We start from the raw sequence: 13,532 nt of genomic DNA, 5'->3' as shown, positions 1-13,532 counted from the left end.
TGAACACTTAAAACTGCACAGTGTTATCACACCATCGAATTGGACAATTACTGTAACATCTATGGCTAACAATTTAATTTTTAACCTTACATTACTCTGGTGTATGAATATGGAATTAGTAACTAGTAATTAATTACTTTTTTAGACTAACTTACCCAACACTTAGAGCAATACACACAATTCTATTATAATACACAGTATTTTTTGTAGATGTTTACATACAGTTCATGTATAGTTTGCATACTTAAATTGTAACTTGTGGTAAACGACAGAATTCCCATCACCGCTGAGCATGTGGGAAAGATGGTTATCGTTATTTCTCACCCCTGTTCTTCCTCTCGCTTTTGGCACACTAGCTCCACCTAAGATCTCTGTGGCTGAGTAAAGGAGGGTGCCAGGCAGAAGTTTGGCATCCACAGAAAAATGTACTCATGGCAGGAATGTTGTTTATTGAGCTAAGATTAGCCGGGCATCACCACAGTGAAGCTGAGATGAAAGGAGTTCATGGTGAGCTCATGATGAGTTTGGAGTGAATGTATGAAAGGAAAGATGATTAGGATATGTTTTCTGGATTCTGGTGGACGTGAGAGATTTCAGTCTCAAAACTTCTGTTCCAAAGCTTAACAACCTATACGAAATTATTTATAATGGGGTATACTGGATGCGCACGGGACCATGACGTACTTCCGGTAAAATCTCAGCCAGCTTGATCACTTCTGCTCTCATAGCACTAAGGTGTGTTTTTCACCAAGTGATAACGATGTGTTTAGTAAAAAAAAACTTTCATATTTGGGATGGGAACAAAACAGATGTGATAGACTAGTTGACATTTTAGCAGAAGTACGTCATCGACCTGTATCCATATACCCCATTCAACATTTCCCTTCTAAACCAAGCTCAGTGTGATGCGTTCATGAATTATTGCATCCATCAAGGATCTTTGTAACATCACCCTAGATTTTGGCTCGGATTTATTTAATTTATTTACATTTTACTCGCATCAAGGCCAGGAGTTTCCATAAGGAAAGTAAAGAGTGTCACATTAACTTTCATCTTGACTTACGGCATGTTCACACTAAGGATTCTAACTATAAGTTTAAACATGTATACTGAATTTAAGAGAATATCAACTTGCTCACCCTAACTATAACAAAACAGAGGAACGGTATTATTACAATATTATTAATCTCTCTACGGGTTTCTTTTAACCAAGCATTGGATCAAAAAACTTTTTTTTACCTGTGCTGGGTCATTTTAACCCATTATTGGGTGAGTAAACTCTCCTTTTTTGACCAAATACAGGGTTGCAAATAAACCAGCATTTTAAAAGTGTACAATCATTTCCAGCTTGTTTTTCCCCCACCTGGTTGACATTGAACCATTGACTGGCAATTCAAATCTTTTCAAATTGGAAGTGTGTGTGCATTAAAAATGTGAAACTGCAGGTCACGAGTTTAGAATAAATATGACGTTGGTATGGACCCTTAAATCTTTATAGTTATTGTTTTTGGTGTGAACGGCCATTAAGGTGAAGTCTGAGCTACATGCGTGGGCATCTCACTATGTTTAGGATCAGATCTGAGATCTAGATTTAAAGGAACAGTTCACCCAAAAAAAGAGAATCTGTAGAATCTGTATAAGACACAAAAACGTGGGTTTATGTCCATCCATTGAAGTCAGTGCTGTTTGGTTATCAAAGTTCTTTAAAATATCTTTTGTGTTCTGTAGAAGAAAATAAAGTCATACAGGCTCGGAATGACATGAGGGTGAATCAATGATGACAGAATTTTACATTTTGGTTGAGCTGTGAACAGTTCACACCCTGAACATCACTCAGTTGATCTACACCTACGAATAGACCAGCAGAGAGTCTGAACAAGTTAAGCGCAGTTAATAACCCGTCTCACACGCCGCGTGTGCAGGCGTCTTCTTCATTGTTACTCTTTGTGCTTGTTTATGTTTTTTATAACCGCCTCATCCTAGGTAGTTATGTTCACCTCAAAGACCTATCAGATTACAGAAGACTTCATTTACTGAACCAATTACTATAAAGACTTCCCATTATAATCGTCCTCGATTCACTCAGTAAATAGATACATGTAGAATTTGAAACATATATCAGGTTGTATTAAGGAGTTTTTTTAGTTACGTTCACATGATGTGACTCACGGAAGCCCTTAAGATCTCTTTTTGGAATGTAGACATCGCCTGTCATAAGAGTCGGTGATATCCAGACAGCGTTTTCTCTTTTAATGCTGATTTACGTTTTCGTTGTTTTATTTTGCATGAGGGCTCTAGAGATTTGATGGTGGGTTACATGGTCTTGGGCCACAAACAACCTGGAAACCACCCACTAGCACAGGCATCTTTTACGGTCCCTCACATCAAGGCGGTACCGTGGATAATGTTTGTCCCCCTTCATAAAATGTCCCACCCGAGCTAGTCCAGCAACGCTTGTGACGGAATGAAAAGAGTTCCAAATATTTACCTAGAACTCTTATAGTCTCCCACACAATCCAAACATCCCCTGCGTTGCGGGTTCGGAGTTCCGCTCAAAACCATCAAAGGCGTATCCCTCCGATTCCAGCGTTTTGTGAGCGTTTCTCCAAACAGAAGCAGATTTGTTTGTTCAGTACTTGCAAAAAGGTTTAATCCTCAAAGAGGCGTTTTATATGGAATGAAAGGAGCGAGGGCTTAAGTGTGTTTTTTGTGAGAACATGAGTCAAAGCAGACAGGAAAAGACAAGAGCCGTGTGCCTCCACATGCTGCTCTTAATAGTAACGTTTGTCTGTGACGGCCCCTTTTAAACAAAACGCACCACTGGCCCGCAGCCAGACCCTCTTTACCTTTACAAACCAAATGTCAAAAGATTGGAAAATGAAGACGTGCTTGTGTATCTGTGTGTGTAGTGATGTGTTATATATGTGTGCTGACGTGTGTGCGCTATGTGTGTGAATATTTGTTGTGTACTAGCAACTCAGGTCCAGGCCCAAAGGCAAGAACGTTTAACCAGGCCCCATCTTTCCGTTAGCGACATATTACTGGACATCGGTTGTTTACTCGGGTGACCCCAAGGGAGTGCGAACTCCCAACCCCCAGAAAGAGTGAGAAAGCGACGAGGCCAGCGTTTTGCAAGTTTTTACACGCAACATGGGAACGGCCCTAACATTTATAGTTGTCAAACATTAAACATTTAGTTACTTACATCGTGCTGGCTCTTTCACTACTTCACGCTTTGTGTCTGACAATAGCAAATCCCGCCTTCTTTCATTTGATTGGACAGTAATCCTTGCCTTCCTTTAATTGTTTGGCCACCTCGATCTGATTGACATTGACGAGCTCATTCGGAGTCCATATAAATTAAACTTCATTCCGTTTTGACACAGCAAGGTAAACAAACTACATTATACATTACACAATAGAGTGTAAATGATTATATTTATTAAAATAATTAAATGGACGGCAACTAATTGGGACAATAAAGATCTCCCTACTACCCCTAACCTCACCATACACTTTGTTTTTAAATATTTTCTTCATTTAGTTGAAAATAAATACATGTATGATCTGATATGTGATGTGAAAATAGTTGCCAATAGATGGATTAATTTTCCAGTATTTTCAAAAATAATGCTTTTCTGTAGCGGTTGGCGCAAAGGTCATGGGTTCCATCCAAGGGGATTGCACATACTCAGATACAATGTATAGTATAATGTAATGTAAGTCGCTTTGGATAAAAGCATCTGCCAAATGCATTTAAATGTAATTGATTCAAACTTCCTATATATACCATCAGAACTACTTGTCGTGCATCTTACCAACTACGCCTCCGAAGCTGCTGGTATAGCGTCGTTGTTTTTACACTCTAAATCTTGTTCTGGGGTTGGACACACTCATATATGTCAACATACCAGATCTCAGATCAGTTATCTAGTTATTTTCTGCAGTATTGTACGGCCATGAATAAAACTTGGAAGCGGGCCCCCAATCTCCCGGGCCCATATGCACCTGCATACCCAGACGCTATGCCACTGTGTAATGTGCTGGTGGGGTTTGTGTTTTGTGTGGTGTATTGTCTATGTAGGGTGTGTAAGTTGTAGGCTTTTGTGGGAAGCTTGCTGGTGTGTTACAGTTTATGTACTTTGTGCATGTGTCTGGTTTTTGAGCACTTGTGTGGTGTTTTTTCTGTGTGAATGGTTGTTTGTGTTTGCAAATTTGTTGTTGTATGTGTAATATGCTGGTGTGTTGTGTTTATGGGGTGTATTTTGTATGTGTATATATGTGGTGGCCTTATGTGTGTACTTGGCTGGTGCATTATTTGTTATTTTGCGTTATTATGTGTTATTTTTTTCTTGTGTATTTTGTTTGTGTGTGTACGTACGCTTGTGTTTTATGTGTGTGTGCTCCCTGTTTTTCTGTGCGAATGGTTGCTTGTGTGTGCGCATTTGTTGTTGTATGTGGTTTCTCTGTTCTTGTGTTCTTGAGTGTACTTTGTGCATGTGTATGGTTTTTGTGCGCTTGTGGTGTGTTTTTTCTGTGTGAATGGTTGTTTGTGTCTGCAAATTTGTGGTTGTATGTGTAATATGGGTTGTTGGCTGTATTTTGTATGTGTGTGTATGTGGTGACCTTATGCGTGTTGTTTGCTGGTGCGTTATGTGTTTTCTTTCTTGTCTATTTTGTTTGTGTGTGTATGGTGTTTAGGCGCTTGTGTGTTATGTGTGTGTGCGCTCTGTGTTTTTTCTGTGCGAATGGTTGCTTGTGTGTGCGCATTTGTTGTTGTATGTGGTTTCTCTGTTCGTGTGTTCTTGAGTATTGGAACAGACTTTGAAGGTCATTGATGATGTAGAGGGAGAACACAAGGACACAAGACCGCTGAAGAACGCATATTGAGAAACGGCCAGTGCTTCACTAATTTGGACTTTAATCCAATAATGTGCACATTTGTGGAAATGTAGATATACTGTGACATGTTAACTTCACTTTTCTTTATACAGACCCATCATTTCTATACATTTTTCATTAAATGATGTGATATGATGAGTTTGAAACTCCATTCAGCTTGTTTCTTCTGCTATGAACGGTGTTATGAGCGCATATGTCATTCCGCTTTCTCCTGGGTCCTAAAGTACACCCAATTTCTCACAACACATGAAGACAGATGATTTGGTGAATTGTGTTGTTTATATGAAATCTGATTTACTCACTAAAGGCTGTTAAATCTGGAAACTTTAACCTCATGCCACCAACATGCCATGAATAATAATAAGTATGGAATAATGTACAGGCGGCTGGTTGTTATCGCAGAAATAGGCCCTGACAGTGTGATCGGAACCCAATGCGAAGCGGAGGGAACTTGTATCACACTGAAGGGGTTTATTTAGACATAACAGCTAGCTGCTTGTACATTTTCCCGCTTATAACACGGCTACTTGCCAGATGAAATGTGAATTAAAAGTATTTTATTAGCTCAGTTTACTGAATGCAGACCTTCCACGAGGAAAAGCTGTTTACTTTCGTTTTTTAGGCAAGAAACGATGTTCAAATGTCACTAACAGGCAATTTCGTTTAATCATTTGTAAACATAATATCAATGTTATTAAAAGATATATTAACATTTAATTTGTCCAAAAAAATATCTCAAATCGTCAAAATGATTGGCTGCATCTGAGTTGCCATGTGTTATTAGTTTTGAGAGGTTGTTACATTTGATTTGTTTATTTGATTAACATCAAATGAATAAAACATTATACACTGCTTGTTAGAATGCTTGTTTCTGATTGGCCAGTCGTGACATTTGCAGGTTATGTGTGTGCTTGTGTGTGTAGTATGTTGGTGTTTTTTGTGTGGTGTATTTGTCTGTGTGCATGCTTGTGTGTGTTGGGGACTAGTGTGTTATTTGTTTGTGTGATGTATTTTCTGTGTATGATGGTTCGTGTATGCATGCTTGTTTGTGTGCGTGCGTGTGTGTAGTACGCTGGTGTGTGTTTGTGGTGTGCTATGTTTTGTGTTGTATTTTGTGTCCTTGTGTGTGCGCATGTATGTATGGAGTGGCTATATAGATGTATAGTGTTCGTGTGTTTGTATTTGCATCCCTGTGTGTGTGTGTGTGTGTGTGTGTGTGCGTCCCCGCTTGTGTGTGCATCTGAATGTCAGTGTATATTTATTTTCCATTGTTTAGGAAATTCACTTATGTGACATCTGTCTACAATACACATGCTTGTGTTGTATTCAGGCCTTCAGATACGAATAAGATCTGATTTGTGATATATGTTTAAGATTGTATGGATGTTGTGCATATGTGTATACTGTATATGTTTGCGTGACCAGTGGTGATTGAGGCAGGAGGAAGCGTTTTTAAAGAGGGATATCCTCCAACAGAACCATCAATCTCTCTGTTTCTCTCAGCATGAGGCAAATCATACCTGATTCTTTACTTAGATGTTTTAATGACCTATTCTTCTTTATTTATTTCACTGTCATGGAAGTGGAAATGACCACACGCCACCTGAGGTCACTCAGAGGGGAGTTTCTTCACACTCATGTCATCCCTGATCTATATGACTTACTTTCTTTAGCCGAACACAGTTAAAGTTATATAAAAAAATAATTTCCTTTGTAATGCCATGGTTTAAAGCTCCACAAAGCACATTGGTCTGACATTAAAGACTCCAGGTGATTCATAAGTGTCTTCTAAAGTGAAACAATGAGTTTGCGTAAGAAACGTATTTCTATTTCAGCCTTTCAGAACTACAAACATTATATTTCCGGGAGTGACAACAATACAGTAGAAATATGTATATTTTACTTACACAAACCCATCATTTCGCGTCAGATGACGTTTATTAACCCACTGGAGTCCCACGGATTACGTTTCATTAGCACAAATCTCAACCACACCTGTGTAAATATCTAAATAATTTCAGTATTATAGTGAAATTATGTTTCACTGGAAGTTTTTGCAAGAAAATGGAATGAGAGGAGTCATCTAAACATCAAAGAGTAAAAAGTGTTTCCTTGTTGTCATATTAAACGGTGCTCTTGCTTTCTGCTGTTTTTTTTCTTTCATTAAATAACTGGGTTGTTTTGTTTTTACATATATTTTGCAACTCCAAACATATCAGGGAACTGAACTTTGGAGACGCACGTTTGCCTGCATCTGTGTCAGGGGGTGATCTGAGGTCAGATTCATATTTCAGATGTTTTAACAGGGCTGGAGGCTTTTTAAATATTAGAAAACATCTCGACTGTCAAGCACTTCACATGCGAAATGGGGGCTTTGATGTGGATTTGGTATTTTGTGGGTCCATTCTCTCTCTCTTTCTCTCTCCCTCTCTCGCTCTCTCTCTCTCTACACAATTATCTGGAATGATTTCACTTTATGACTTTACTATTATTCTTCATTTAGTAAAATAAGAGCAGGCATGTCCGAACTTTTAACTGGTCATGTGCATTATCATCATCAGTGAATATAAACAAGATCGTAAAAGCATCCGTATTTGAACGTTCTACTTATCTTACCCGGATTTGTTGAACTCAAAATAATGATTTATATGTTGTTGGGTACAGTTGGGTAAGTTTGACATCATTTACTTCAATCCACGTAAACATACGTATGCAAAGTAACCTGAAACGTTGTACAAGTATTAATGATTGTAGTTACAGATTGTAGCTTAATGAAAGTTCACTATAAAAGGATACACTTTTAAGAGATTTTACTGTTGGTATGTTTGTGTTTCCAGTTAGCTCTCCTCTCAGTTTTTGTCACGGGCTGATGGTATCAGAGCAGTCGAGCCGTTGTGTGATAAACAAATAAGAATGAAACGCTTTGCAGATTAAACGTCTTTATTATCACTCCATCCGAGTGAGACAGAGAGAGAGACGGAGAGAGAGTCTGACTGCAGATGGAATGCATTCATATGGCCGTACGGGAAGAGCCGTGTTTGTTTTGTAGGTTGTGGCTAAAAAGTTTGAAATGGTCCCATGCATGTCTCTTTCACTTCCACACTTCTGTGTATGTGTGTGTCTAATTTTGTGTGTGTGCGTGTTTTGGTCCACGGGTCGCTGGGGAAAGGTCTCACAGTTGTTGTGGATTCCAGAAGTTCATCTGTTGTGTTTGAAGCTCAAGGTCGCCCGACGGGGCGATAAGTCTTGTGTTGCTGTTACATTCAAACAAGCATTGACTGTCACACACTTTGTGTCATGTGTTCACATTGGAATGGGTTCCTCTCAAGTGAAACACTCGGACCCTGAACTCTCCTATTACCCAAATGATGATTTTGCCAAAACACTCTCAATGCTAAGTCTTTGCAGTTTTATTACAAGAAAGTTACTGTAAGTCTGCGCTCGATTAACTGCAACATCACACATTCGAGTCACATGAGTGTTATGGGTCTTTACGTCCCGTGTCCGTGATCCATACAGGCGACCCAGAGCTGTTTTTCAGACAACCCAGTGTCCTCTTTTATTGAGTCTGTGTGTGTATTGTATTGCACTAACAATAGTATGAATGCTACTGAGAGCATGAGCGCCTTTGTGTTCTCTTCAAAACAAGCACATATCTCTCTTCTTTTCAATAGAGAAGAAAACTGGAGAGATTCTGTGTGTGTGAGTGTTTGTGTGTGTGTGTGTGTGTGTGTGTGTGTGTGTGAGAGAGAGAGAGAGAGAGAGAGAGAAGAGAGAGAGAGAGATAATCTGTCTATTGACATGTGCAGGTGTTATAGAGGGAATGTTCCAGTAATGGATGCAGGAAGCTATCTTAGAAGAACCACAGAGTAAAATGGTGAAATGGTAAAATGGCCACTTTTTGAGTGTTCATGGTTCCTGAAGTATATTTACTATAGAGGTTGCTTTTAAAATCACATTGAAATATTAATTCTAATGGTTTTCATTACAAACACTATTATGTACTATCAGCTGTTTACTATTAAAACCACTTCAAAGTTTTTTAAAGTATGTGTTTAGGGGTATTATTCCAGTAGGATTTAATGGTATTCTATTGGTTCCAATCCACCACATAACATCCCACCAATAAAACTCATCACATTACCTGTAGAGACACACAGAAACCATTATAGTTTTCATTAAAACCAAACCAAATCCCATTATAACGATTACACCCCTTAGAATTTCTCTGATGGTTTAGTTTGGTTATTTCAGTGGGGATATTTGGGTTCTTTTAACCCTTTTTCTGAAAGATATAGAGTAATGCTTGACCAATGAAAACCATTTTCACTGGGTTGCTAAATTGTTCCTAAATTGAGGTGGACAGAACTTAAGTATTTTACTTGCAGGTACATTTTCAAGTATCTGTACTTTACTCACCAAGGCTGTGATGTCCGATCTCTTCCATAAAGTCTTAACATTCAACATTCTGTGAATGAAGACTTGAAACGAGTCGGATACGTTTTGTTTTTTGCGTGTATGATAGTGCATAATCGGCTCTGTGCTGCCGTGTCTCCTAACACTCACGTGCGATCACTCCACTGACACGAAATGAAGTCTTCAGTGTTAATGTTTACACTCTCTGGATCAACCCCTATCTCCCATCTAGTGCACTATGTGTCATTCACCATGTAGGACATAATAAATGTGTGAACAAGTGGCTGATATGAGGCAATGCTTCAGCAGCTCTCATAGTAAAGGGGGCGTGACTCTAAAGCGGATTTGATTGGACAAAAACTAAAGAGGCTGAAGTGTACCGTGATGTCATAGAATTTCTAGATTTGTTTGAGCACACGTGCCAGATTTCGGTGTTCATGAAAAAATAGGCATTTCACTGGGACTTTAAGGCTCACTCATTTTTAATAAAAGGAAAAAAAATGTTCTTTTGATTTCACTGGGGCTTTAAAAATGTACTTGCAAGAAAGAACTGTCCACCTCTGTTACAACGATCCCCGAGATGTAAACTGATCATCAAACATACTTAATATTTGTAAACAGTACATATTATATAAAGACAAAGAGAGTGAGAGACAGAAAGAGAGACAGAGGTGTGAGGAGGCTGCATTTGAAAACCGGTAATATAAAATGTTTGCACCTAGTCTCATTCTTGCATAAATGGATGCATGTGTGTTTGGGAGAATGCGGCTCTTAATATAACTCCACGAGGCGTGCAGCAGGGACACAAAGTGAATTACTACTAGCATTTAATCACTGTTGAATTACAGCTATTAAAATACCTCCCATATTCTGCCGCTCAACCTCGCAGCTCTTCCAACTGCCTGAAAGCTCAGGGCGCATTTCACAGCGCGTTTGAAGCATGCAGAGAGAATGCGCCTTTGCCTGCCTGCTCTGGTTGTTCTATGGCGCCCTGCAGGACCGGTGGATGGTTTGTACAGTCGTCATTTTTCAGTCTTTGAAGGTGCAGTGAGTGTTGGTAGACGAGCGGTGTTTAATTGGCTGTGAATGTGCAGATCAGGCCCAGGCCTGCGCACAAGGCAGAGAGAATTAAGGCTCACAGGAAGAGGAGCACTGGAGCGGCGGACGTGAGAAAACAGGAGGATGCTTTAACCGTGGGTTAAAAGTTTACACCGCTCGACAACAGGATCAGCTTTGTAACCAGGGTGCACATTGTGTGGACACGATTGAAAATTAAATGTTTTATTTCATGCTCTCATGTTATATAAAAGCCATATGATATTTAAAAAAAAAGATTGTGCAAAATCCTTCTTTAAACTAAATGCCACTTGGTCTGATATTTTGTCATCTTATGCAACAACACTAAGAGTAGACGTCTAAGTGTATTTTAATTTAATCTTACCACTTTGTTTTAGTGGATCATTGAAGTCATCTAACTGTATGTAAGGGAATCTAATGCATCTTCTAAAATATACACGTTATACCGAGCTGGTTTTTGCTGGTTTGAAGGGTAAATAACTGGGCTGTTGCTGTAATAAGCACAGGATTTATGGAGGTGATTTTAGTATTCTTTTTCTCCTGACCAAACAGACTCTCCATCACTCTACAGTCTGTATTTCCAGGAGTCAGTGGCAACATCTTGACATGTGAAAAGGAGACTGAACTGCAAATCACAGATTTATTTATGTCGCTTTTTCTTTGAATTATAAATCTAAAGTCTGCAAATTAAATCTGAGTTGGAGATTGATGTTTATTTGAAAAGTTTTTTTGGATCCTAATTCTAAGAGACACATGTTTGTAGATGTTCAGCTTTCACTTTGGGATACATTCTGCGATTGGACATTAAAGAGACAGTTCACCCTCATGTCTTTCCGAACCTTTATGACTGACATTCTTCTGCAGAATACAAAAAGTAAATTTTGAAGACAGTTTGTAACCGAACAACACTGGACCCATTGACTTCCATTATATGGAGACAAAACCACTGAGACATTTCTCAAAATATTTTCTTTTGTGTTCCACAGAAGAAATAGTCATATACAGGGTTTGAATGACATGAAGGTGAGTAAATGATGAGTTTTATACTTTAATACCAGAGGGGAAGAGAACAGAACACAATGTGTGTCAAGTTCAAACCTGTACCTGCTAAATGAGCACCACGTCCCAGAAGCAAATCTTTTTAGAGAATTATTCAATCGTAACAGCAGCCGCATACTTTCAAAGATATTAGATTTGATCCGAGAATTTTTGGCTGTGATGTCGAGAAAGTTATAGTGTACACGAATACACGGTTGTTTACTTCTGCTGCAGTTAGTTTACAGTAAAATCAAAGTGTGTGTTTAACTTATAAAATCTCGGATGAAAGTGAGAACAGATGCTGTGTGTTTGGATCAACCCATCAGGTGTGTACACACACATACGCACACACTTAAAGTGCTCGTCTTTTACATACACATGGAGCAAATGATATCATTGGTTTATCAGCGTTTGATGTGTCATTACCACATTAAAGAGCAGCTTAGAAAAGCAGATTCCTGAGCTCTGATTCCTCTGTGGCCGCCATCTCTCTGCTTCTCTCTCTCTCTTGCTCTTTTAAGATGGAATTCCTGAATCGATTTCTAAAGGAAAACAAGTTAAAGCCCTGTGGAGACGTACAGAGAGAAATGGAGATGGTTGTGGCAGCAGGGAGAGGGATGATGGATATTCCTCACGGCTGTTGGGAATGGGAATTATTCTCAAACCAGTGGCATGTGGTGGATTTTTTTAAAAGAGGAGATAAAAGCCACGGTCCAATTGCTAGTTAGTGCCCTATTTAGTGAACCACACATGATATTTAGTCATCTTTAGGGAGGCAATGTGAGCAGTTTATGACAGAAAGTGGATAGAAAATTAGCATTGAATTTTGAAGTATTCCTACAATAGAGGTTTTGTCTTTGACATGGTGTATGAATTATGTTTATAACATTACATACATGTGATGCATTAAAAGTGAAATGTTTCAAACATTCAGCATTGCAACTGTGATACATAAACAGAATAGAACATAATAAAATAAAGAAAAATATATGTATAACATCGAAAATAGGAAGAGAATGTATGAGGCATTAATATAGCACTTTATTGTGTATTGCTGTACACCCAAAGCACTTTACAATCATATGAAGGGGGTCTCTCCTCACCCACCACCAGTGTGCGGCATCCATTTGGATGATGCGATGGCAGCCACAGTACAACGGCGCCAGTGCGGTCACCACACACCAGCTATAGGTGGAGAGGAGAGAGATAGAGCCAATTCAGAGGCTGGGGAATATTAGAAGGCCATGATTGACAAGGGCCATTGGAGAGAATCTGGCCGTGACACCAGGGTTACATCCCTACTCTTTACCATGGGATTTTAATGACCACAGAGAGTCAGGACCTCAGTTTAACATCTCACCCGAAGGACAGCACTTTTTTGACAGTATTGTGTCCCTGTAACTATACTGGGGCATTAGGACCATAGGGTGAGCACCCCCTGCTGGCCTCACTAACACCTCGTCCAGTAGCAACCTAGCCTTCCCAGGAGTTCTCCCATCCTGGTATTGACCAGGCTCTGCCCTGCATAGCTTCAGTGGGCAACCAGTCATGGGCTACAGTGTGATATGGCTGCTGGATGTATAATATATCTATGTATAATAAATATAAAATATGTAGTAAAATAAATGAAAGATTAAATTAAATTGATCGCATGATGCCTTGTCTTCACTATTTTATTAAAATAAATGTTTAGTATTGTTAAAATAATGGTATTTGTAATAAATGTTTTAATATGTTAATAGTATGCTCAGTTATATTCTGTCTCCGATATAATTTTAAAGATTTAAAATTATTTCATTTTAAATAATTTAAACAGGTCATATGGCGCGAATATGTGTTTTTCTGTAACTTTGGTGTGTTATAAGTTGCCCATGCATTTATTAGACAAGTAGCATTGCAAAAATGTAAGTGTCTGAACAAAAGTTGCATTCTATCTAAAAGCGAATGCTCACCCTGACCTGCCTGACACCCCTCGTACAACCACACCCCCACAAATCTGCGTCAGTTAGTGGTATGATTTGACTAAGACCGCCCGAATGTATACGCAAGTAAGGTCGGCGTACCTGTCAGTACAATTGCTTAGGAACCTGATGTTCAAA

At 39.0% G+C, this 13,532-nt stretch overlaps 1 protein-coding gene across 2 annotated transcripts in view; it reads left to right on the top strand.

Moving 5' to 3' along the window:
- Positions 1 to 13,532, top strand: part of LOC130420146 (E3 ubiquitin-protein ligase RNF43) — a 77,255-nt gene that overhangs the window by 48,584 nt on the left and 15,139 nt on the right. The gene's annotated exons all lie outside the window — the stretch shown is intronic.

This window comes from Triplophysa dalaica, chromosome 4 (genome assembly GCF_015846415.1).
Source record: "Triplophysa dalaica isolate WHDGS20190420 chromosome 4, ASM1584641v1, whole genome shotgun sequence".
Lineage (NCBI taxonomy): Eukaryota > Metazoa > Chordata > Actinopteri > Cypriniformes > Nemacheilidae > Triplophysa > Triplophysa dalaica.
Note: the sequence above shows the minus strand (reverse complement) of the source record. Positions and strands in the feature narration are given on the sequence as shown.